General features: G+C 41.3%; 1 protein-coding gene across 4 annotated transcripts in view; it reads left to right on the top strand.

The window, feature by feature from the left end:
- TBL1XR1 (TBL1X receptor 1) overlaps positions 1 to 26,251 on the top strand; it is a 140,575-nt gene that overhangs the window by 72,086 nt on the left and 42,238 nt on the right. For 2 of the 4 annotated variants that reach the window (XM_031957685.1, XM_031957689.1), the window contains exon 3: positions 15,015 to 15,082. The exons of the other annotated variants lie outside the window; for them this stretch is intronic. The gene's annotated coding sequence lies outside the window, so the exon portion shown is untranslated. The remainder of the gene's footprint in view (positions 1 to 15,014; positions 15,083 to 26,251) is intronic. 4 annotated transcript variants of the gene reach the window in all.

The following is a 26,251-nucleotide window of genomic DNA, read 5'->3' as shown; positions in this document are numbered from 1 at the left end:
ATTTCTAAAGGCTTCATTGGTATGAAGCTGGGAAGGAGGAGAAGCTTTTTTTTTTTTTTTTTTTTTTTTTTTTTTTTTTTTTTTTTTTTAACCAATAGTAATTAAGCTTAGACTTTTGTTGTATTTGGATTTTGACTCTGTGTGTGTGTGTGTGTGTGTGTGTGTGTGTGTGTGCGTGTGTGTGTGTGTAAGGGTTAGCTGCTAGTATTCAAATTTAGATCACTATGTTTCATCACTCAGTTGTTTAAAATAGTTTGTGTTTGTTTTCTTAATAGATTGATGCCATCTTAAAAATACTATTCCTGTAAAAATTGTCCTGCTTCCATACATCTACCACTGCCAGCCTAACTCTTTGGAGTGAGAAACTTTTTATAAGTTGCAGTCATTCTTGAAAGATCAAGGACAGCTTTGATTGGAATTAGTCAAATATTTACCAATCTTTTTCTATGAGCTCCTGTGCTAGGCACCATGAAGGATACAAGAGAGATAGTTCTTATATATTTATATTCTGTAAGCATGGAAAAGATTATTTAAAAATGCAAGAACATCATAAACACTGAATGGTAAAGCAGGCAGATTCTGTAAGGGAGAGATCATTTTGGGGTGGGAGTACCAAGGGAAGGTTTCCTAAAAGGAGAATCTTAAAGAATAAGCTCACAGATTTAAATGACAATGGCTTTAGCTATTCTGAATAATATTTGTGTACCAGTATTTTGAACTACAGATTTCTTACTGTTGGTATTGTAGTGGACTACACTGAAGTGAAAGACTTTGAGGATTCCAGTTCCCTATTCAACAATGAATGTTAGTGAAGTTCAAACCCTACTGGGAGCAATGCTTTTTTGCCTCCTACCTTCATCTATCCCAAGCTTATTTCGTGTTTCACATACTCCAATTCAACATTAGGAATGTAAGAAAATAAGATCTTTGACCTTTATCCCTTTGCTTATGATTTTTCTTATGTCTAGAGTGCCTCCCCTCTCCCCCTTTCCCTTTTCCACCTATCAGATTCCTGACCTTTCTTTAAAATCTAACTCAAAAGCCTCTTCCTTCATGAAGAGTTTCCCCTCAGAGTTCAAATAGTGCTTAGTTTTTGCTATTCTACAAAGCATTTATTATAAATGCTAATTCGGGTTGCCCAAGCTGCAGTGTGTCGTGGTGGAAAAGGACTGGAAGTGAAGTTAGGAATCAAACACATTTCGTGGATAGTTCTGAAATCTTGTGTAAGATACTTAAGTTACTTTGCAGCCCACAGGTAGTATGAAGCAGCCAGATAAGCTCTAACATCATTCAATCACAGTTTGCAGTAGTGCCTATGATGTGCCAGGCTTCCTGGTTTCCTGTGCACAAAATGGAATAATTTGGGAGGAGCTTACTTTCAAAGGGAAACAAGTACATATACACATATACAGCAGAAACATTGAGGTATTTGCTGCCTGAGGTAATTTCTGGGCTCCTTCACAAAAATCCTACTATGTGCTACTTCAGGGCATGGAGGTGCCTGTGTTTGTTCCGTAAAGTGACACTTTATATATCATTTCAGGTAATCTTAACAACTCTTTAGTATTCTTTCTCCATTTGTCATACATTGTAGTGTATGTAGTACCCAGTAGTACTTTATTTTTCCAAATACATATAAAATAATTTTCAACATTCAATTTTGTGTTCCAAATTCTTATCCTTCTATCCTTTACCTCTCCCCTCCACAAGATAGCAAGCAATCTGATATAGTTTAAATATGTTCAGTTCTTTTATTTCCATATTTGTCATGTTGTGCAAGAAAAATTAGACCTTAAAGTGAAAAAATCACAAAGAGAAAAAAAAAAAATAAACCAAACAGCAACAAAAAAAGTGAAAATACTGTGCTTCAATCCACATTCAGTCTCCATTGTTCTCTCTCTGGAGGAGGATGGCTCTTTCCATCTCAAATCTATTAGAATTGCCTTTAATCATCACATTGTTGAGAAGAGTCAAATCCATCAGAATTGATCATTATATAATCTTGTTGCTATCTACAATGTTCTCTTGCTTCTGCTTACTTCACTCGGCATCAGTTCATTTAAGTCTCTCTAGCCCTATCTGAAATCATTTCTTATAGAACAATAATATTCCATAACATTCATATACTGTAACTTATTCACCCATTCCCCAACTGATGGGCATCTACTCAGTTTCTAGTTCCTTGTGGCTGTAATTTCTTTTCTTTTTTTAAATAATAGCTTTTTATTGTTTCTAAATACATGCAAAAATAATCAGCATTCATCTTTGCAAAACCTTGTGTTTCTCCCTCCCTCCTTCTCTCCCCTAGAGAGCAAGCAATCCAATATAGGTTTAAACATGTGCAGTTTTTCTATACACATGTCCATTTTCAGCACATGAGAAAGGAAAAAACAAACAACAATAAAAGGTGAAAATACTATGCTGTGATTTACATTCAATCCACATAGTTGTGTCTCTGGATGCAGATGGCTCTCTCTATTACAAATCTATTGGAATTGCCTTGATCTTATTGTTGAAAAGAGTGGCTGTAATTTTTTAAAGATGATAGAAAGCAAAGTGTGAGCTGTGTTCTAACAATTTAAAACTAGCTTCATGTGTGTTCTTGGTTAATTAATCAAGCATTTATTAAGTGCTTACTAAGCATTGGAGATAATTAAGGAAAAAAAAGGCAATAAAACCTGCCTGCAAGGAGCTCACAGTGTAAGAGGGGAGATGCAGCCATCTATGTATAATAGATGTACAGGATCTATTGGAGACAGTATCAGAAGAAGGTATTATAATTGAGGAGGGCTTTTTGTAGAAAGCAGATTTTAGTTGTCACCTGAAGGAGGCCACAGGAGCCAGGAGGTGGGGATGAGAAGAGAGAGTGTTCCAGGGATGGGGGAAGCCATAAAACATTTCTGGAACAAAAAATGGAGTGTCTTGTCCTTGTACCAGCCAGGAGGCCTGTGTTCCTGGATTGAGGAGTTTGAGGGAGAGGGGAAAAGGGTGTAAGAAGGCTGGGAAGATAGGACAGGGCTAGGTGAAGGAAGGGCTTTGAATACCAAACAGGACCCTTTTTATCTAATTCTAGGAGCAATAGGGAACCACTGTTGTTAGTGAGGAGGGGAGGCAACCTAGACAGATGTACCTGTAGGAAAATCAGTTTGACCTCTTGCCAACTAGTACAGTTTTAGGTGTAAAGAGATGGGAATGTATAGGCTGCTGATGGTGTCTAAGGAGAGAAGGGTGCTCACAATGTTGCAATGTTGAAATGGATAGTCCTTGGCAGCTGATTGGAAGTAGGAGTCTAGGATAGCAGCTAGGTGGTGAGCTTGAAGGGCGGTGAGGATGTGGTCTCAACTTTTCTAGTCATAAGGGAGGTGGGATGTGGGGAGGATTTAGGGGAATTTAGGAAATTTCTGGACATCCAGTTTGAGATCCTGGAAGGCAGTTGGAAATAGGAGACTGGGGGTTAGCTGAAAGGTTGGGGCAGGATAGGTATATTTGAGAATCACCTAAGAGATGATTATTCAAATCTATGGGAACTGATGAGATCACTGTGATCTCTTGAAGGAGAAGAGAAGAGGGCCCAGGATAACACCCTGTGGGGCATGTAAGTGTAGAGGACTACATTTCCCCTCATCTTTCCACTTAAATGGTTGCTAGCCCAGTTCTGGTCCTTGCCCTCCCCATTGCAATTACTCTCTCCACCTTCGTCTCTCCCCTTTCTATTACGTCTTCCACCAGGCTTCCAAAGTGTTATTCCTGAAGCACAGGAATATTTCCCTGTTATTTCTCTGCTTAGTAAACTCTAGTTGTTTCCTTTGATATTAAAATAAAATCTTTGAAACTGGCTTCAGCGTACCTTCTTCACTCTCCATAATCTTTCTTTGATTTTTCTCTTGGTCCAGCCACATTGGTTTCTCTTCTGTACACAGAGCATTCTGTCTCTCTCCTGTGTCTGCCCAGGCCATCGCCTCTTCAGCTCGACCTTTCAGAGCCCAACTTTGCTTTGAGGTTGAAGCCTAATTTCCTATAGAGGGCCTTTCTTCAGTTATTAGACTGTCTCTCTCCAGCCCTACCTTCAACCCACAATTCTTAGCCCCTCTTAAGATCATATACTAAGAAGCGTCCTTGGAACCCGCAGAGCTCAGTTCTGTCTGCAAGCCCGACTGGCTTCTCCTGCCCTTTCCATGTCCCAGGTTCCTTGTGTTTGGGCAAGTCACTTTGTACCTCTCGGTGCTGTGGACCACTTCCCAAGGTAAGCTACACGGAAATGCCAGCCTGTTTTCCTCAGTTGGACGTTTCCCATACAGTGAGATCATAGATACAGTCTCCCCTAACCCCCAGTCCAGGTGCTCCCATGTGGACATATATTTCATATTTACAATTAATGCCTGGTAGACTGTTGTAAAAATATATAGAATACATAGCAGATTTTTGTAACTGAATAAAATTAAGAGAATGTTAAGTACCTTCTTAGAGTTCACTTGAAGCATTGTTAGCATATGTCTATAGTAATGCCATCTATGATCCTCATTTTGTTATTTTGTGATCTTTCTCTTGTCTGTTTGCTTTATTTTTTTCCTTGGATTTTAGATGACAGTGACTTTCCCTTCACGAAAAAAAAAACCACTTATGGGAGAATATGACATATTCAAGATTACTTTTATCCCTAATAATACCTAACTTCTTTGAAAAGGTATAGACAAATGTCTGTGTGAGCTGGGGAGGCCTAAGTCATGATTACCTGGGCTTTTCCCACAGGAGGGAACTTGAAGAGATAATTAAAGAGTTATGCAGACTAGGGCCGGGTAGAGGGGTAAGCTCATCTGCTGAGAACAATGCAAACTTCAGGATCAGGGTGGGAATGGGGCTGATGGGAGACACTTGGGCCTCATCCAGGTAAACCATGTTGTGGCGTGTGAAGGGAAGGTAGGATGAGAAAACCTAGAAGTGGACGGTGGGTGGTATCAGGTTGTGAAGGACCTTAAATGGAAGGCTGGGATTAGAAGAATTGTATTGAGTTGGTCAAACCAATATACTGTAAGTCCTAAGTGCATGTACTGTGCTTGTAATGACGTTACTATGCCCCAGATTAAGGGGTCCCTGCTTTTCCTGAACCTGAGAAAGTGCTGACCACTAGAGCTTCAGGCAGCTCTTGAACTGAGCCTTTGAGGGAAATTTAAGAATTTTAAGAGGCTGAGGTGAAATGAGAGGAAGTTCCTGGGAGAAGAAAGCAGAAGATGGAAGCAGGGGAGGAGGCCTATGGGCCTGGAACATCGAATCTCTGCTAGAGGGATACAAAGCCTGGAAAGCTCATAGAGAACCTCAGATGCCCTGCTGAGAAGTTTGTGTTTGATGTTAGAAGTGATGGAAAGTGAGGGATTTTGAGCAGGGAATCACATGATCAAAACTTGGGCAACTTTATGAAGGGTAAATTGGTGAAGGCAGGAAGGCTTGCAGTCATGGGGTGAGAAACTGAGAGCTTTAATTAACTAACATGGTGAGTGTGGGGGAGAGGAGATGTAGAGGGGAATCAACAATATTGGCAGCTGATGAAATACAGGCAGAGGACGGGGGAATGAAATTCTAAAACTCAAAAGGAAATGTAGTGAGGAGGAAAAATAGGATTGGTCCAAGGACTGATGTCAATGCACAAGAGGCTCACCAGGCATTTGAGATTTAGAACACAAGTGGACTGGAGATGGCGGCCTGGCTTGGTAACAGAGAGTGATGGGGAAGGATTATAGGGCTGGCAGTGGGCTGATGCTGGTGAGGCAAGTGAAGGCTGACTACAAACAAGGAGATTTTCTCTCTTTGCTGAGCTCTTTAGATCTTTACACTGAAAGTGAGAGAAGGAAACTGTTTAATAGAGAGTGATGAGAGCCAAGGAGCAAACTCCTCAGGGAACTCCAGAGGCTGCTCCATCAGCTGAGTGAGATGTTTGTAGATTTTTTTACATGCAAAAGACTTTCTTTCTAAAGGGTTTTCAAACTGAGATATCACCAATACACAAACCTTGATTTTTCCAGGAACCCGTTAAAATTTTCATTCTTGTCTTATTTATTCAGAGAGTATATGCAGATAGTCCCAAACTAATATCAGCTAGACTCAGAAATAAATGGTTTGATTTGCAGTAGAATTGGAATCCTAAATTGTTTTGCTCTTACTAAAATAATTTTACATTTTCAGTAAATGTTACCCAAAATGCTTTTTTCCTCTGTACTCATCTGCCCTCAAGGTTAGTGGTAAAGGAAATAAAGGGATCCATCTCTATTGGGGATTGGCAATTAAGAATGAGAATTTCCCTTTTCATTCCAAAAGCCCCAAATTTAAATTTATATGTTAACTGTGCTTAGGCTATTTGATGGTGGAGGGAATTGTATTAGAGTCATTCTGGATTACCATTTTTCTTAAATAATCCACTGAATTTAGTAACTGAAAAAAAGGGCAAGTCTTTTGAGATACTCTCCCTTCTCTTTGTACTATATTGAACTTAGAACAAGTCCATTTCACTGAATTCTTCTCATTTTCCCCTCAAGATCACACACTAAAAGTACATGGCTTATTTTTATATAAAATAAATATCCTGTGTTTCATCAGGCTCTGAGATTTAATTTTTCTTAATTGAGAAGATTTTTGTTTTTGGTCAATTTTCATTATTTCACATTTTAAAATTAAGCTAATTGGTTACCTGAAGATTATGGCTGAATGGGAAACTCTTTGGACGTCTTATAATTACAAGTTTTATAATTCTTTGTACATTGTATTACTTAATGTACTTATTATAGATTTGATCAAAATGTGATTTCATCCATTGGAGTACTTAATGCGGTCAGGCTTATCACAGCCTCCCACTACTTTCTGGCTGCCTTTCTTGACCACGTCTTCCCATAAATCATTGAGAGAAGCTCTAATATGCTGGCGGTCTTGTTTTTAATATCTCAGGCACTTGTGTGGCATTTTAAGATTAAACTAGAAGATAACAGAAGAAAAATGAAATAAATCTATGAAGACATTTATAGCCAGCTTCACCATCACAACAGGGCCACTGTGACATTTAGCTTAACTGTCAAAGTCTCTGGCTTTTCCTGCAGGTGGAAGTAAAAACGGAACTAAAGAAAACAGATGGAAAAAATCTAGAGGGCATGTGCTGGGGTATACAGGAAGAGCTTTGGCAGACCTGGAATGGCTTTGAAAGAATTACAGATCCTAAAAGCTTGGGGGGAAATATCCCCAACTTTGTTACTTTATTTAAAACAAAACAAAATCAAACAAAAAAACCACATTTCAGTAAAACTAACCAGTCCATCCACTGAGTTGGTCAGCCTGTGCACATCCCCTCCCCTGGTGCCCTACTTCTTTAAAGAAAGAGAAGCTGGAGCATTGGCTCATCTCTTCTTTGGGGCCAAGATTAAGTCATTCTGATGGTGTGGGATGTTCACCTGCCTTTTTTATTGCTCTTAGATTTTCCGGAGGAGGGGGGTCCAGTTGTCCTGTTGACTCATTTGTTATCAGAGGTTTCTTTTATAAGACCACTTAAGTGATGTTGCTGCATGGCCTGCTTCTTTAGTGGTAAGGAAGCAGAAGGGGAATGTAAGCTGAGCCTGTCCCAGAACCCATTGTGGAAACCTGTTTGCCTTCACCCTTTGGACTTCTCTAAGGCACAAGGAGGAAGTTGAATTGAGCATTGGATGGAGCATTTTCTCTCTAGAGCATAGAAATAATAATTACAAGCTTATTTTGGGCTATTTGATGGATGACTCACAAAGTAGAAAATTACCATGTGATCATAGGTACAAGCTTAATTTTTGGGAGTAGCAGAACAGCTGTAATATTTTAAGTTCTGGATATTGCCAGTCCATATTTTATTGTATCTAATTTAATATTTTCTCCTCCTTTATGTTTTACAATCCAGAATTTGGAATGAGTTTGTGGAGTTTAAACCATTGATGTTTTTGGCTTTGAAGATGTATATTTCATTTCTTTGAAGCATTGTCTATAGTTTATATGAAAACAGTTTAACTTCTTTCATTTTTCCCTAGTTCCTTTTACATTTACTTTTTCTAAGAACTTTACAATTTTAAGCATTAAATGTTTAGGAAATGTTTGGAAGTCGAAGTTTTTCATTATACACTTAAGGTTTTTTGAAATGATTTTAATTTCATTATTTTGGCACAAGTCAAAATGCCTGTCTTAGCAGATGGGATATATGAGTACTATGACCTGTAGTACAAATAACCTTTAAAAAAAAGAATATGGAAAGCATCACTTATAGGGTGTTTGAAATTATATTTGACGCTCGTCTTGAAATGTGTTCTGATATTAGTTATTCACATAAGCCTCTGATGGGTGAAAGGAAGTGTACTAAGCATTGTGTGGGATCAGAGAGAATAGTCACAGTTCCCTCAGATCCCCACTGGGAACTTGATGGTGGCAGGAATCGGACAGTCAAATGGTAATTCAGCTTTATTCTAAGTAGCCTACACCCAGTACTTGTGATTGATGATGGTGGCCCAGAAGTAGTTTATAAGGTACATGAAAATATTGCTAACCATGTGGGGTTTATTTTATAGCTAGCAGAGCAGGAGTCACTATATTCGCTGTACCTATGGTTAAAGATAGGGCTGATCCTAAGTAAAATATAAAGTTGGGCCAATGGTACGTTGTTATTTCCTTTGGGTGCTTTTTACATTTGCCCATTTTCTAAACTCCTCCACTTTCAATGTCAAGTTAACCAATCTGAGGGGACAAGGTGGGGAAGGTGCTGTATGAATCCTACGAGATCCTAAGTTGGGGTTGGAAGCGACCTTAGAGATGATCCTAACCCATCACTGTCAAGTAAACATAGGCTCAGAAAGAGGAATTCTCTTGGCTCAGTGTCAGAAACAAACCCAAAAAACAGGCACAGTATGTACAGCAAGTTGCCCTGTGGGCCTGAGCTGCTAGTAATTGTTGGCCATGAGGAAGATCTAAGAGCTTGCAAATACAGAGATTTTGCTACTGTCGGTAGAGTCCCTTGTAGTAGAGATTCAAGTTCTTTTCTATAGTTCTAACTCTGTACACTTTGGGGAGGGCTTTGTATCTATAATTTGTATGTATTTTACATAATTAACTCTTACCCTCAAGGGGCTTTATATTGGAAGGGGGGGGTGGAGGAAGGCTAATGGGCCTGGTGCAGTGTTGGTCTGGACAGACATTAAAAATGGCAGATGGAGCCCTCTGACAGAATGGAGTTTCTAAGAGGAAAGTTAATATCTATTTGACTTCAGGCAGACTGATCCCAGTGTCCTGGAGGATGGCTGTATTTGGTGAAATGTGGTCTGGGAATTTAGAAGTGGAGAGAGCAGAGGTGTGAGTACTGCCCTTCACTCTGGTCACGACCCCTGTTGTTGAAGGACAAAGGGCTGGACCTTCAGCTGCCCACGGAGAAAGAGCTTATTTTATCCTAGAGCTAAGGAGTTCAGAGTGGTAGAGGAGGAAGATGGAAAAATAATGAGGTCGGCATGGAAGAGAGCAGAGGGCTAAGGTGTCTCTCAAAATGAAGGTCCCTAAGCCTCACTCCTCTTGTTGGGGCAGCACAGTTGTCCCAAAGTATCCAGATGTTTGGGGCAGAAGGGGTCAGATATCTGGGAGTCCTATGGATTAGGTGTGAGAAGGTTCCACACTTTTAGGAACATGGAAACTGCTCTAATGCCACCAACCTCCCCCTCAAGGAACTGCCGCTCCTGATCCTGCCTGTAACTCCTAGGATCTACTTTGTGGAGGTTAGGGTGCCATTACCTGGTTTTACAGATTAGGAAACTGAGGCAGGCAAAGGCTCACATAGCAGGAAGAGTCTGAGGCTGGATTTGAACTTGGTCTTCTGGACACCAGGCCCCGAACCTTTTACTTCATCACAAAGCAGATGAAACCTGCCTGAGGAGAGCATTGGGCATGTTGGATCTTAGGGCCCGCACAGCTTGGGGAAGTGGGCAAGGTGCTGCCTTCACCTCTAGGCTCCTTCTGCAGAGGAGCTGGAGAAGGTTAAGTTGGGGGTCCAGGCTAGAACCTAAATTTGGGCAAGCCTTAAAATCCCTGCCTTTCTAGGGAGGTGTTTTGTTTTCTTTTTTCTTTTGGCTTAGCTGGCCATACCTAGAAGTTTCATGGAAATACAGTCTGAAATTGAAAAGTTTGGTAAACTCAGCTCATTTGTTTGCCCCGAGACCAAAGTTGTAGTCTGAAATGAAGAGTTTGGAAACTGGAACCTGCTTGTTTGAATTTAAAAACATTTATGTAAAGTGAATATCGATGGTTTCAGTATAAGCATAAAATGCTTTTAAGGGTTTTTTTAATTTCTAAGAATTTCAAATTTTAATTTCAAGTTAGATTTATCATTTTATGTTGACTAGTTTTCTTGGGACTAGTTTTAATATGTGTTGTTGCTTTGCAGAATTTAATTACTTTTAGAAAAAAGTAATGTGTTGGTTTTTTCCTCATATCAGCATTATTTTATGTGGTAACTATGTCCCCCCTCCCCCCAGTTAATATTTATTCCTTTTATTTCCCCCCAAATGATTTCATTTTATGAGGGTAGGGTTAGAAATGTACTCACATTGTTTTTGTAAGGGTAGATCTTTGCCTCTTCTTACACCAGTAACTAAGTACAATCAACTTAGAATTTTCCGTTTGTTGATTACCTTCATATGGTTAGGGATCTGATTCTGCAGTGAGAAGGATTGACTTTAGAGATGGCTAGAGAAGGGGATTGCTGGTATTGAGAATGTCTAGTAAATGACAGAGGAGCTCTGCCATTTATCCACCTGCCGTGTGCCACACTAAACCATGGCCATTTGTGTAGATTTGGAGAGAAGAACATGCAGGACCAGCAATACCTCTTGTTCAGAACTGAGATTGCTGATTGGATCACAACTATGGCACATAGATTTCATTCCCAGGGCAGAGCTAGTAGTGTAGATGTACTTTTGTGTTGTCTTTGTACTGTTCACTACCTATTACCAGCGGTAAGTAAGAATTTATTGCATACATTTGTTATTTATTATTACGTAAATTATTACATTAATTTCCTATATTTCTTAGGAATTGATTGATATGTGAAATAATTTTTCTGCTTTGTTTATTTCTTTCTTAATATGTCAATAGTGTATAACTTAGAAAATAATATCAAGTAAGTAGAGTTGGGGAGAGAAAGATTTTAAGTATCAACATGGATAGTGACATTCTTTACTAAATGGATTTAAAATTTCAACCAAGTATTAAAAGTGCCTGTTATGTGACAGATAGTGTGAGAGTCATTTCAGCTACAAAGAGAGAATAACTAGAATACACAGTGTGTGCAAGGAAATATTTGGATGGATACTCCAGGGAACTTCACTGATATCCATGTATATGTAAGACAGTTCTGTTGAATGAGTTAGGCTTAGTTAAATCTGAGGAGAAAGACAGGCTGGACTGCTTTAAAAAGAAAAAAATTGCAGAGTTCCATTACCCTAAGCTTTCTTTGAAAGCAAAGGTCCATTTTAAAATCAATATTAATATTCTTCGAGTTCTGCTCTTTGGTAATGAAACAATGCAACTATTTTCAAAGAATTTAAAAATGAGTCTTGTGCAGAGGGTCCTGGAGAGGTTCATGGTGGGTTGGAGGCAGGCCCGAATGGCCCGCAGACAATCGAAGCAAAAGAGGGTGTCATTGAAAGTGTCGGAGCCAGGGGAAAGAAAGGAGGAATGACCCATGAACCCCCGGAGCGCCCCCTGGTGCGTTAGCACGGCAGGGGGTGGTCTTCCCAGCTCCAGAGCAAGTCACACAGAGTCTGAATCCTGGGGGTGGGGAGGACAGCTCCTGAATTGAGGAGGTCAGCGATTCCCTTGAGAGGAGGGAAGGCGGGAGTCACCGTGCACGGGGAGATCCCGGATGTGCAGGAGAAGGGCTCTGGGCTGGCCGCGGGGAGGATGGCTTGGTTGAGGGACCCAAGTCTTGGGAGCGGGGCTCTTGTTATCTTCTGGCCCGAAAGGTGGGGGCTGTGCAGGCTGAGAGACTGGCTTGGTTTCCCAAAGAGAGAGAGCGAGTGGTTGTACCCAGGGGAGAGAGCAGGAACATCAGGATTCTCTCAGCTTGTGAACCTGGGGGGCGGCGAGCATCCTAGAGGGCCGGACTGTCTTTGGCAGGGGTTTCCGGCTCAGAGAGAGACAGAGCTTTACAGCTGCATATTGACTGAGAAAGTCTTACATTAACATTTATCTTACGTTTTATTGTATTTTTAAATTTTTATTTAATATTTCCCAATGGTTCTGGCCTTGGTTTACAAGATAGAAGTAGGAAATTGCCAGTAGTGGATAGTCATTTAATTGGTGGAGTATGATTCTGGAGAGTGACTAAGGAGATGTTTATAGATCTAATTTTTAAATTCATGGGAAGTGAGATCAGAGAGAGATTGTAAAAAGGAAACACAAGAAAACAGAGGACAGTTTTGATAGGCACATGATGGAAGAAAGGTGATATAAAAATAGCCAAAAGACAGGAGACCCAGAAGAGAAAAGTATCACAAAAACAGAGGTAAAAGCTCATCATGAAATCTTCAAAGTGGCCAAAGATGAGAAGTGAAGTAACTGGAGAGAGCCACCCAACTCGGATTACAGAAGGTCTAGATGAGAGTGAAAGAAGAGGAGAGGGAACAGAGGCCTCTGGCCCAGATAGCTTTTCCTCCAAGGGGTCTTGTTTAAAAGATTTGGAGATAAAGGATTGTCACTACCATGGCGGTTTAATCTAATTATTGTGGAGGGTCTAGAAAAGTTAGGAAAAGAAAGTGGAAGCAGCAATTTTTATTTATTTATTTAATTTTTTTGGTTAAGTCTTTGTGAAAGGGCAGTTTATGATATAGGATGAAAGCTTGAGAAGATGGTACATCAAATGAAGGTCATTGTATTTCTTTTTTTTTTTTTTTTCTTCTTCGGAAAGATGGCCAAGATCTGGTCATGTTTGTAGATGAAAGGGAAAGAAGCAGTAAATAGGAGATTTTAATGAGAAGAGGTACTAAGTGGGAATCTTCTAAAGGAGATGATTTGGGAGGGATTTGGATTAGAGTACAAGTAAAGGGGTTGGATTTGGGAAGAAGGACTACCTTTTCATAAAGGAGGAGAAAACTGGAGCTTTTAAGAATATAGAATATATTTTATAGAAGAGAAAGCTCATATCATATAACTTCTGTTCCCAGTGTTCCTCTGTGTTATTCTAAAGAAAGGAAGAGAAGGGAAAGGGAGTAAAGATAAAGGTTTGTGGTTGTTGCTTTTGGGAAATGAGAAATGGTGGCAGTGAGATTCAATCTCATATTTGTAGTGTACTCATTGAACATAGTTGTCTGATGTTTCCAGCACTCGCTTGAAGAGGGATGGAGGTAAAATAGTCACTAAATCTTCAAACATTTGCTGAGCTGCTTTCTAGTGTAAAGTGCTCAAAGGAAATTGACCTGTTCATTGCTGGCCTTGGGGAGCTCAAGACGATTAAGAGTGTGATGTAAAAACGCATTAAGAAATCCAGAAAGTAACATGGGCCAAGAGCTCTTCATAGTACAAGGGGCCTCAGAACTGGGCACAGCCCAGGAGGGGAGCCAGGGATAAAAGCAAGAGATGAGTCATTGTTGAGAAGGTAATGATAAGCTACTTATCCATAGAGAGGGAGAGAGGAAAGAATGAGGACTAGGAGTTTGAATGGCTCCTGCCACCTTTTTTTTCCTTGACTAAATTTAGCCATGAGATAATTTTAGGTTTTTCTCCCTAAAGTGTTGGTTTGATTGTTGTGAAGATACGACTTTGGGTTTCATGAATTTATTTTAACAGAATATAAGTTTTGACAGAGCCTTAAAGTGTCAAGGCTTTGATCCAGGTGATTGATGGACAGGCTGCTTGCCACTCAAGGGCCAGCCCATCAAATCTGGGAGAGGTTCCACACTAGCCTGGCTGCCAGATGACCTGGTCAGCTGTAGTAACTTATGGAAATCAGGTTGTATGTAGAGGTGATGTGATCTTCCTGGATGGAGAAAGTGCCCCAAAGCTGAAATCACACGTGGCTGAAAAGATGTTTAGCTTTTAGTAGAAACTGTCATTGTTGGATTCAAGAGATGGAAGTTAGCATGCTGGGCTTCCTGCTCCTTCACAAGCTCCTGGAGGAGGTTGGGGCTCACTGGGGAAGTCATCTGCTACTCATTTTCCACTGAACACTTTCCTGGAGGTTGAGGGCATGGGGCTGGTGAGGGTAAATAGTCCTCAGTACCTTTTAAATTCCTTCAGAGACAGAAAGCCCATTTTCCTAGGAATAATAGCTTCCGGCAGAAATGCCAAGTTTGGAGGTGGGGAGTGAGAGGTGGGGCGTGATACTGGATAATTTCTAAAGTTGGGTGTGTTCAGGAGCCCTGTGGTGACTAGACTGAGCTTTCAAAAAATGGCTTCTGGATGAATAAATCTCCATTAAACTTAAAAAGAATCAAGATTACAAGTTTTATGGAAAACAAACTGTAGCCCTTATCATTAAAGTAAAAGTAGCCCTTTTTTTTTGGGGGGGGGGGTTTAAAGCACAGAGAAATGCTCCCAAATATCTTGGTGGGTCTTCTTTTAATGCCCTTATCAAATACAGATTTTGAATATAGTAAAGTTTACTTTTGTTTTCTGGAAAAGGAAGTTACAATCATTATTTGCATTTAAATTGATTTCTCCTTTGCCTATTGGAGCTCCTTCCCACCTTTGGTATTATAGGTATGCATGTAGGATTGGGGGAGGGGGAAAGAAGATGTATTCATACATGCATTTGAGCTCAGATTCATTGAGGGCTTATTTATTGAGCTAATTTATGATTAATTTCTATAATATAATTTGACACAAATCAAAGGGCTCACAATAAAACATTTTTAAAATTCATCGCCTTAAGAGACGAGCAGCAAATGGGCTTGGTTTTGTTGGCAACATTCCATTAAATAGAACATTTCATTTGTAAGGAATGAGTGGGGGGGGAAAGTGACATAATGTGGTTTGTTTTTCAGGTGGTGTAAAACCAAAGTTTGTACTGCTACCACATCAGAGATTTATGGGACTTTGAGAGAGTAGTCTGGTAAGGACTTCCAATAATTTATATATGTGTATGTAAAGAAGATAGAGACCAATACATTGGTATCAATGGACTTGAAACATTATTAAAGGCCCCTTTGGGGTTGATGATCCTTTTTTTTTTCCTCTCAACACTTAAAGCAGAGCATTTCATCAAATAAAATTTAACATCGAAAAAAGCAACTTGAGCTCTTACTCTAAGGTAAGATTTTATTGACTGCAGCAATTCGTTTGAAAATGTTATTCAAAGAACATGTGAAAGAATTCTTAGCAGAATTTGTCTTTCCCCCCACAAATATAGTGTTGTCTGGACGTGGAATTCATGGTTATTGGACCCTTGCTGGGTATTGCAAATACTGTCTTGTCTATTAGATGATCAGCCTGCCTGAGTTTTGTAGTTGCCTCAGTCTTTTGGATGTTCAAAATGTTGCCTGGCCTTTGTCTCGTATTAGCCAGTAACTTGTAAGAAGTTTTTGCTTACAGTACTGGGCAAATGGAAATGTGATCTGCCTGTGGACGTGAGGTGTATTTTACCTATGAGTTTACAAGCTAGGTGCACAGCCATGTTTTTGAGGATATTGTCAGAACCAGAGACTTACACCACAGAAACAGTGTTGTTTCTCTGGTCAGGTCCCACTCTAGAATGCCAGAAATGGTGTGGAAATAGTTCATGAAGAAAAGAGCTCTTGAATTTGTCCTTAGTAGGTTATTCATAGCCCATTCTGAGCACATCAGATAAAAGTTGTATAAATAGATAAGCAGAAGACCATGTAGAGTGAGTGTGTGTGTGTGTGTGTGTGTGTGTGTGTGTATATGTGTCTGAGACAGAGACAGACACACACTGTTTAATTCAAAGTTTTTAGCTTAGTTTTAATACTTATCACTAAACCTAAAAATTAAATTGTCTGGAAACTCACTGTTCTACAAAGTAGTCATTTGTTTGCTAAGATAGTTTCTGGAAATCTCCAGCCTTGTGTGTAGTGCAAAGAAATTTTCTGTGCTTCCTCACTACTCCTGCTCTGTATTTTTTTGTAGTTGTCATCAAGTCATAGACTTTGATAGTCTTAGAATGCTGGATTCAGAATGATCATCATAGCTCAGTTCTCTTGTTTCATAATTTAGAAAATTAAAACTTATCAGCACAGATAACTTGTCCAAGCAAGTAGTTACAAACTGCTGTTGGGAGTACATCTTTCAGAATTGTGCTCTACTTAGGTTTCAACCTGTAGTTAAGAGTTCTGAAACTGTTCTTTTAAATAGACAGGATTCTCTTGGAGATAGCTATAGTTTTCATCAGGGAAATGAAATTTATGTTCACATTTAATTATAAGAAGGCATTACTTGTATTTAGCACTTAATTGATCAAAGAGGATAGCCATTTGGCATTGATTTCTAAAACACTGGAATTTTCAGGTAAATGGCAATAATTTTCAAAGGTAAAGAGAACTTGTATTATTTTTAACTTCCCATTGTATCTTTAGTAGTTACCTTTTCTTCTGGGAGAATGTAATGCTAGGATGTCAGTAGTTTTGACAAAAATAGAGCTTTCTAGCACAGGAAGAATAACTTTATTTTTTCATTTTTTTGCTTTGTAATCTGTCAGAAACAAAAGCTTTTGTTCTAGGATATGTTGGAATCTTGATGATCAGAACAGTTAATTTTTTTTTTTCTTTTAGCTCTGAAGCTGTGCCATTTCTTTTAGTTTTATATCAACTTTGTATTTAAGTTAAAAAATTTTGCTTTTTTTTTTTTTTTTTTTTGTTTGTTTGTTTGTTTGTTTGTTTCCAGAAAACCCTGAATCAAAAGTGACATGGCCAATAACTAAAGTATGACCATCCCTGTGTGACCTCCCACTTCTGGCTGTTTCCTATGCCTCTGAACTTTACTTTAAAAAGTGGGCTATTTTGCCTGTTTACCATCTGAGAAGTCTCCTGACCACACGTAATTTAAATTTTTTGTACACTATTGTTACTTGTGCTACAAGTATCTTCATAGAATGATTTTGTGAGCTCATGAACTAATGATATAGAATCAGCACCAAGCACTCTGCCACACAAGAGGAATCTAACAGCAAGTGGTGTGGATAACTTTTGGAGATTTGGTTTTTCAGCCCTGTCTTGTTCCTACTCCTCTGGGCAAGAATACTTGCAAACATCAAGGTTTGATGAAAATGATGGGGAAATTTAGAAGCTAATAAATGAAAGGCAAGAAGACCAAATAAGGAGCTCCATGAAGCTGGTATAGTTTTTGCAATCAAAAGTAATCTAGTCAGCAATCTGGTATGTCTCTCCAAGAAAGTGAACGTCGGGCCCATGACAGTGCAATCGCCACTTGCAGGAAAACGCCATTCTTTCCTCAACAGTGTTTATTCACCCAGTGTGTTAAATCCTGATGGGATCAAAGAAAAACAGTTATGAGGATCTGGAGACCCACCTCATCACTGTGCTGAAAGAGGGCTGGCTTGTAATTCTGGGCAACTTTCACACCAGAATAAGGACAGGCAGTCAGACATGGCGGGGAGTCCTTGGGAACAAGGGAGTTGGAAACAACAAGAGCAGCAATCATTTAGTATGGAAGACTTGTGCTCCTTGTGACTTCCTCATCACCAATTTTGTCTTCCATTTACCCAAATGGGGCAAAACTTCGTGGATGCACCCCCATAACAATGTGAGAAGAATGAAGGTAGTGTTTAGTATAGAGTGCTGGACCAATTCAACACAAGCTGCAGCCTATAGGCAAGACAACTACCAAAAAACTTGATGTTCTCAGATTAGAGCGCTTCTCTGAGCTAGAACAGTTTGATGCTAACTTGGAGGGAACACAAGGTTGTCAGCAGGGGAGCAGAAAAGGAGTGGGTAGCTTTAAGAAATTTGGTATATGGCCCTGCATTTACTCATCTGGGTAAGAACACTTAACAAACATCAAGAACGGTTTGATGAAAATGATAGAGAAATTCAAAAGCTAATAAATGAAAAATAACTCCAGCAGGATAGTTTGTCTCTAAGAATGCAGCATTTAATTCCCTCAAAACTAAAATACAAATGAATATTAGAGAGATGCTGGATTCTCGCTTCTATAAGAAGGCAGGTGAAATTTAGTTTTATACAATAGTCACAATTCAGAGCACTGTAATGATACTCTGAAAGCTGCTATTGGGTCAAAGACCTATGTTACATCTTAACTGCTCAGTGCTGAATACTTCTATAATGTTGTCAGCAAACTGTTATCAATCAGTGCTGAAGCCATTCACCGGTCAGTTTACTTCAGATTGAAGTCTGTCCCTCTTTAGTCAAACATTCTCCTGAAGAAGAGATTTTAAATGCCGTTACATTCCTTTTGTGTGGCAGAGTCCTTGGTGTTGATTCTATTCCAACTGAAGTTTACAAGGCAGGGGCTCCACTGCTCTTATGTATGAAAACTTTCGGCTATCACCTCAGTATTGTCTTTTTTCTCTAATTGAAAAGGAAATAGGTTGTCCTGTGACAAATCACATGGAGGGCTTTCTCTTAGTTATTGCCAACAAGATTCTTGCTAGAAGTCCTCCTTAATAGGTTGATTCTTCGCCTGGAAGATAGTTATCTACTTGAGAGCCAGTGTGGCTTCAGAAAGGGCTGATGGACAGTCAGTAGTCTTACTGCCCAACAGTTCTGCGAGAAATGCCAGGAGCAGAACAGAAGTCTATATACAATGTTCATCTACCTGACTAAGGGCTTTGGTGCTGTCAGTCATGAGGGCTTGTGGGAAATCATGGCAAAATTTGGTTGCCTAGAGAAGTTCATCAGTATTGTGCATCAGTTTCATGACTGCATGCTTTGCATAGGTCTGAATGATGGATGATGCTCCAAGTCACCAGTGGAGTGAAGCAGGGCACTGTGATTACCCTAGTGCTTTTAAAAAAGCATGATGTCTTCAATGATGTCAGAAGCCTTCAACAAGAACAAAACAGCTATCTGGTTCATCGAGGCACTGATGGCAGACTATTTAACTTGAAATAGCTGCAAGTCAAGACTAAAGTGGAGGGGAGAGTTGGTACATGACTTTTTATTAGCAGGTGATTGTACACTCAGTGCAGCCTCTGAGACCAAGATGCAAAGAGTATGGGTCACTTCTAAGGTTCCCCACCAATAAGTATCACAGCATCCATCATGGAGCCCATCAGTTACAGCAAATGGAGACATTTTGAATGCTGTGACTAAGGTCACTCACCTAATCATTATGCTTTCCAGGAATGGACATGCAGGTGATGGGGTGGATACACTCATTGCCAGACCTAGCTCAGTGACTGGGAGGCTGAGAATGAAAGTGGGGGAGAGGAAAGATGTTAGACTCTACACCAGACTAAAGATTACAGAGCCATTGTGCAGACCTCATAGTTGTATTCCTGTGAAACCTGGACAGTACCAGCTCCATGCCAGGAAATGGAATCGCTTCCATTTGAATTGTCTTAGGAAGATTCTGAAAATCACCTGGCGAGAGAAGGTGCTGGGCACTGAAGCACTGAAGTGCTTTCTTAAGCTGAACTGCCAAGCATTCCAACTGCTGCAGAGAGCACAACTCTGCTGGGCTGGCTCCATTGTTAGAATGCCAAACACATGTTTGCTTAGACAGCTTTTTATAGAGAATTCACCAGGCAGGAGCTCACATAGAGGTCAGAAAAAGCAAAATGAGCATCCTATAAGAACTTTGGAATTGTTTGTGACAAATGGGAGGCTTGGCACAGGCGTGCCCAGCGTGATGGGTCTGCATTGAAGAGGGCATTGGCCCTATGAGCAAAGCAGACTTGCAGTAGTGCCACAAAAAAATGGGAGATGTGCAAGTTGAGAGTCATCCCCACTCCAAATGCTCACATAGTGCCTGACCTGTGGTAAAGCTTTCCAAACTCATCTTGGTCTGATCATCCTTAGGCCGACATACTCTACTCCAACATTTTGGTCCTCATTAAACAAAAAGGACAAACCTCATTGATTGGGTTGCTTCTAATTTCACTGAAAAACTCTAGGCCTTTCCCCAAGATCACTTCCTCATCTCATATCCCTCATATGTCTTTCTCCTGTGTTCTCTTTCTTCTCCTTTCATGCCAAGGTTAATAGAATCTTCATGCTGAAATGATCACATCCTAAACTGTTGTTCCCAGTAGATTATCCCCTCCTAATTCCAACAACTTAAGGTCTTGTTTTTGTTTTTATTTTTTTTATTGACAGGGAAAAAATTGACCTATACCTTAAAGATGTTTTGTTTATTAACGTGAACAAATGGACCTAATCACAGAAGAGGATTTCTTTTAACCCTAGGCATAATTGACAAAATGAATAATGAAATTTTCAACACAGATGATGGATATGAAAAATTAATAGGGGAAAATTTACCTGAAATGATGCAGTTAATAAGAAAGGAGAAAGAAAAGAATACCATATACTCAAAATACAACTACGTAAAGGTATCATTAAGAGTAACAGTAGTGTGTTAACTATATAAGAGCATTTTATTTCCTTATTCAAGTTAATAATTAAAATTTTATTTAATGACCTTAAAATAACAATTATACTGCTACAAATGAGTTAAAATTAGTTTTCCCCCTATTTTCTTCATATGATCAGTACTTTTATTTATGGATAGAGATTAAAATATTCTTTGTGTTGAATTAAATCTAAGGTTAAATTAAACTTAGCTAAATTTTCAATTTAACTTAAAATTTTAATTTAAAATTACCTTAAAATTAAATTTAACTTAAAAATTTAACCATTTTTTCATTTTAAAAAATTCTTTTCTGCTCTGAAGTCAACTGAATATATGTTGGTTTAGTGTCTAGAAAGTTTCTGGAAATAAACCCTCCTCTAAAAAAACCCAAACAAACCATAAACCCTTCTTTTTTTTCCGAGGGCTCAGCACAGAATATCGCTTGACTAAAATTGACCTCACTGTATTTCATAGCATTTATTAAGGTACTAGTACCAAACTGAAGACCATTACCATTGTCCAACATTCTCATTGTGATGGGTGGAAGGGGACAGGAGTGGATATACTGAAAAGCACAACATAGTTTTGAGGACAGGGAAGGCAGGACAGTTAGGGAGATCTGCACAGGCCTCCTGAAACTTAAGTCGAACCTCAGCTGAAGGTACTGAGATAGGGAATTTGAGGCAGGGGGAAATAGGTCGCTTTTGCAAATACCTGGAGTTATTCACAGCCAGTCTCGGTGCATTGATGCTCCAGGACTGACAAACATGGAGCACAATCTTAGAAGAGTAGACATTGTGGGTCACCTGAGGGGCAGCAGAGAGAAATGTTGCCAAAGCATCATTATTGAAAACTTCTCATTTTCTCTGGGGTTTGGATGCAAGTGAGCTTGAGAATATTATCATTGATTACTTGCCTGCAAGAATCTGTGTAAGTGATCCTTTATTAGAAGGTCGTTTAATCGTAACTAAAACTTCACTAATTGTTCACCAAACTGGACAGTTCAGGTATGTAGAGGCAGCCAGGATGTGCAATAGAGAGCGCACTGGGCTTGGGTTGGGAAGACTCGAGTTCAAAAATGGCCTCAGACAATCTCTAGCTGTGGGATCCTAGAACAGAGCCGGGTCTGGGCCTGGATTTCTGACCTCTCCCCTCCTTCCTCTCTTCCTTCCTGTCAATCTCTGTCTTGGTCTCCCCCTTCTTCTGTCCATCAGGCCACATTGCTGCTGCTTCTGCCCTGGGTGCCTACCACCTGAAGCCTAGCCACTGTCCCTGGGTGGCCAGAGCCTCCGAGCCTCCTCTGCCGTTTTCTTTGGACCTTCTTCTGGTCATTCCTCTGACCCAAGATGGCCTCAGAGCTCGGCCCCAGGCCCCCTTCTATTTCCTGTCTGGTGTCCTTGCTTTTTCCTGTCTGTCAGAGGATGGTTTCCTCTAGTTTCAGCCTCTCTGCTGACATTCGTTGTCTGTCAGTTCCATCACACTGTTGATCTTCTCTCCCAGGCCTTCCTCCTTCCCAGCTTCTTTCTCCTGAGAGACTCCACATGCCCCCAGGATCATCCTCCAAGCGCAGGACTGCTTCCCCCCGCTGCGGAGTAAACTCCAGGGGCTCCTCTCTCAGGCCTCTGCTTGGTGCCCCTGCCTCCACTTGGCCAGGCTCCTTACTCCTTGTCTCTGCTCATGTGCTCTGATCCAGTGACCCCTCCCCGCTTCCCCCATCTCTGATTCTGGGCCTCGTCTCTTCCCTTGCTGGGCCTGGAGCTTTCTTGGCTCCTTTCCGTTCTCAGCGAGAGCCGGCCCTTCTGTGCCCTCCATGTGGGAGTCTGTCCCCAGCTCGCTGGCCTCCCATCTGCTGGCTGTGAGCTCCGAGAGTGGGGGTCGCCTCTGTGTCTCAGGGGCTCAGCCTCGGGCCGGGCGCACAGTGAGCATTTCACGGATCTTGGACGGCTGGCGTCCTCCCAATCTCGTGCTGCGGAGCCCCCAGGTGTGTGCTAGAGGTGTATGCTGGCGATACTTCTCCCAGAGAGTACCAGGCAGCCTGCTCCCCGACGAGAAGGCCAGTCCTGCCATGAGGGCTATGAGCTGGCTCACCGTGTGATAACGAACTGGAACTCTTTGTGCAGAATGGTTTTTCTGGATGGTAGAAGGATTCCCTAATTCTGGAGTTCCCTTAAACATTAGTGTCAGACTCCCACACAGTGACTTAGAATACCACATATTAAAATTATCTATGTTATTTTGTATTATTTTGTCAAATAGTTCCCACTTACACTCTAGTCTGGTCTTTCTGTCTCTTTTTTTCTTTTACACCCACCCACCCGCTCCCTGTTGGATGCATTTGCCATTGGAGGGAAGAATCATAGGTTTGAAATGACCTCTTGCCTCTTCCCTCAAAACCAAAGCAAGCAGCCAATCATCTGTGACTGCACATGTGTTAAAATTAAGTTCTAGTACACAGAGGCTTTGATTTTTTTGTCTCCCTCCTCTTCTTATCCTACTGTTACTCTGTGACTAGAAATGACTTGATTAAATTGGTGGGCAGACTAGCACCCCCCTCCCCCTCCAGCATCGCCTAGTAGGAGTCGGCTAAAGGGAAGTACATTTTGATCAGGAATTCACCTGTTGGAGTTGGTGAGCCTGCTTGGCTTGGGCTGACCTCCCCTGGGGAGGGCCTGCAGGGGGACAAAAGAGAGCGTCGTCTGCTTAATCAGCTTTGCCTCTGTGCTGGTAGGAGTGCTCTTTCCTCTTTGAGTGACTTTTTGGGAAGGTGAGTGAATTAGATTTTTTTTTCTCTTAACTGTCAGCTGAAGTCTGGCCCTCACGACTTGGCTATAGAGAGAGGAATTTGGTCTTGAATTAGGTCACTGGGCCACTCTTAAAATCCTTCCTAGGATTTCTTGTTTTTAAATTGTTGAGTTACCAAAACAATTTTGTTAGAAGGTAGTCCTAGTGGCCTTTTGGTGCTGGTGTGCATTTTGTAAAGCTTTTGGTCTTCATGCTACAGATACGGGCATGGTTCACTTTGAATTTTTTATACTTCATGTTGCCCTATTTTCATATTTTCTCAAAAGTTATCAAAGTCATTATGAAAATGAAGTGTAATTGTTAATTTGTCAGAGACCTTATAGAAAGGAACATTTTCCTGGTTTAAAGAACTCTAGGCTCTGACTGGGGTTGGATGGCATATGTACACAGATGGGGGAATACAGCCAGATTGAAATCATTTCAAGAGGAAACTGATGTTCATAATGGCTCTCTGAGAAGGTAAGAGTTAAGAGGTGTCTCTAAATCATGCCCTGACCTCTTGTACAGAGCTGTGGGTGAGAGGTGAGGACAGCTGCTGGAACAGGGGGATTGGCGTCACAGAGGGTGACTGCTTGGGGCCGTGGGAGCCAAGATGGCGGCAGGAACCTTGCTTCTCAACCCGCTTCCACCAAGCCCCCGCTCGTCTCTCCGTGGCTCCCAGCAGAAACCTTGCCCACTGGATTTTCTTTGGTCACTTGGTCTGGGGTAGCACGTTCTGTGCGGTGTCTCCTGTCCCTCAGGAGGTATTTGTGGAGCACTTTGTGATGGCTGTGTGCCCCTCATTAGAGATTGTTTTAACGTTAATCCTGGGCATGTGAGGTTCTCATCCAGAAAGAAGTCCAGCGCCCTCCCCTCCCCTCAGCCCATCCCTCCCAGCGTGCTCTTTCTCCCGATTTCTCTGGGTGTGGAACACTTAGAGAGCGTCTCCTGGCTGGGGGAGGGTCAGCAAGTGGCCCCGATATCGTAGAGATCCATTTTGAGGAAATGGAAGGAGCTGAGGCCGGGCCCCAGGGGCTCCTGACTTCACGGGTCCCACTGGCCACCCCCAGGATGTGGAATCGTTCTCCTCTTATGGGCACAAACTCCCAGCTCCTCAGGTCACAGGAAAGGGTTCCTATCATTCTTTGGGGGCCACCGGGTGAGCCAAAGATCAGCCACTGAGTCCTTGTTCATGTCCCTCCTGTGGGCCAGGCGTGGGCTCGAGCCCGGGAGTGCGGAGACTGGAGCCGGCGTTGTGATGGGGGCAGCCTAAATGTCAAGTGAAGCGATACAAATGTGCACAAAGTAATTAATACTGTGAGATAATTTGTCTGAGAGGCGTAACGGGAGGCTTTGCAGAAAAGATCCCGCAACTTGGAGGGGCCAGCAAGCACACATGCATACGTACGAGGACAGACACTTGAGTCAAATGTGCCACACCTTCCTGCTCTTAGAAGGCCTGTGAGCCTAAGGGTGGTTTTACAGTTTTGAATACAATTAATGCGTTTATAGAAATGTAGAAGCCATTCTTGGTTTGCTGGCCATTTGGTGGTAGACCCAGTCTTAAAGTGGGAGAGGGACTCGGATCTGACTTAGGGAGGGGATGCCCTCCTCTTATGGGAGGGAGGAGAGAGTGCTGTGCAGAGCACAGAGAGGAGACTCGGGTGGCGGAAGTGGAAGAAGGAGGGTTGGGTTCCAGGCAAGTTGGCAAAAAGGCTTGGGCTCAAGTGGTGAAGTGGGATGAGTTGAGTGAGGAGAAGATACGTAGTCAGTTGTGTATTTAGGGAAAATTCTTTTGGGTATCACTGAGTATAGTTACATGGACGGTGAGGGGGAGTTTAATCCATAATCTGGACACAGGGCGATGAACTGACCTACGGGGGAAGAGCTGTCTTGAGTGGAGATGCTGGGGCTCAATGTTGTGGGGACAGAAGTGAGGGGCTGTATGAAGTGAAGGTGAGTAGAGAGAATAATGCTCAAGTCTGGAGTCGGGGACACTGGCAGGGTGGTGTTGCTTCGGGTCAGTGGGGGACATTTAGAAGTGGGGAGAGTCTGGGCAGGAAGTTACTGGGTTCAGCTTGGGACGCAGAGTTTAAAATGCTTCCAGGACATCTCGTCTGAAACATTCAGTAGGCACTTGATGATATGGAGTAGACTTTAGTTGTGTATCCTCTGCAGAGAAGTGATATCCAAGAAAGCTAATGTGGCTATCTACACTTGTAGAGGGAGAGAAAAAGAGGACTTGGAGGATTCCTAAAATGTAGGGCTGTGAGGGCTGAATGAACCACATAAGACAAAGAGTAGGTCAACTAGGAGATGCTGGTGCCCCAAAAGGCCTGGAAAGGAGAAAACAAGACACAAGGCTCTTCATTTTGCCACTGAGCTGCTTGTATCATGTAGCAAGGGAGACCTCCCATTTTCAAGTCATCTTAGGGCTGAATGCCAGTAGACTTGATCTCATCTCAGATGCCCCCATTAACTTATTTCAGGAATAGAGGAGGAGGCAGAGGTTGCCAGGAATGACTAAATTTTAGATAGTAGTGAGCAAAGTCGTCTTTTTTTTTTGCTACTACCTGCCGTTTTCAGTGACCCAAATTTTCCTGCTTTTGTTCTACTAATCCTCAAAATTGTTCTTCACTCAAAATAAACATTGAGTTTTATAATCAAATAAGTTTCAGTATGGGATTGAGCTTTGAAACTAACTTTTTAGGAAATTTGTATTTATAAGGAAAGAGGTATTTGTGTCATCTGAAGAGGACAGCCAGACTGGCTTGTGAGTGGCTGTGGGAGTTTGGGCAGATCATTCCACTCCTGGCCCCCGGGCCTTTCTTTTGTAAAATGAGGGAGCAGGGTACTGAATTAGATTACCCTTTTCCTGTCATGGACCCCTCTGGCAGAATGTTTTTTAAAAACAAAAGAGAGAAGGTTACAAAAA

Source organism: Sarcophilus harrisii, chromosome 3, assembly GCF_902635505.1.
Source record: "Sarcophilus harrisii chromosome 3, mSarHar1.11, whole genome shotgun sequence".
Classification (NCBI taxonomy): domain Eukaryota; kingdom Metazoa; phylum Chordata; class Mammalia; order Dasyuromorphia; family Dasyuridae; genus Sarcophilus; species Sarcophilus harrisii.
The sequence above is the reverse complement of the archived record's forward strand: the minus strand, read 5'-3'. Positions and strand labels throughout refer to the sequence as shown.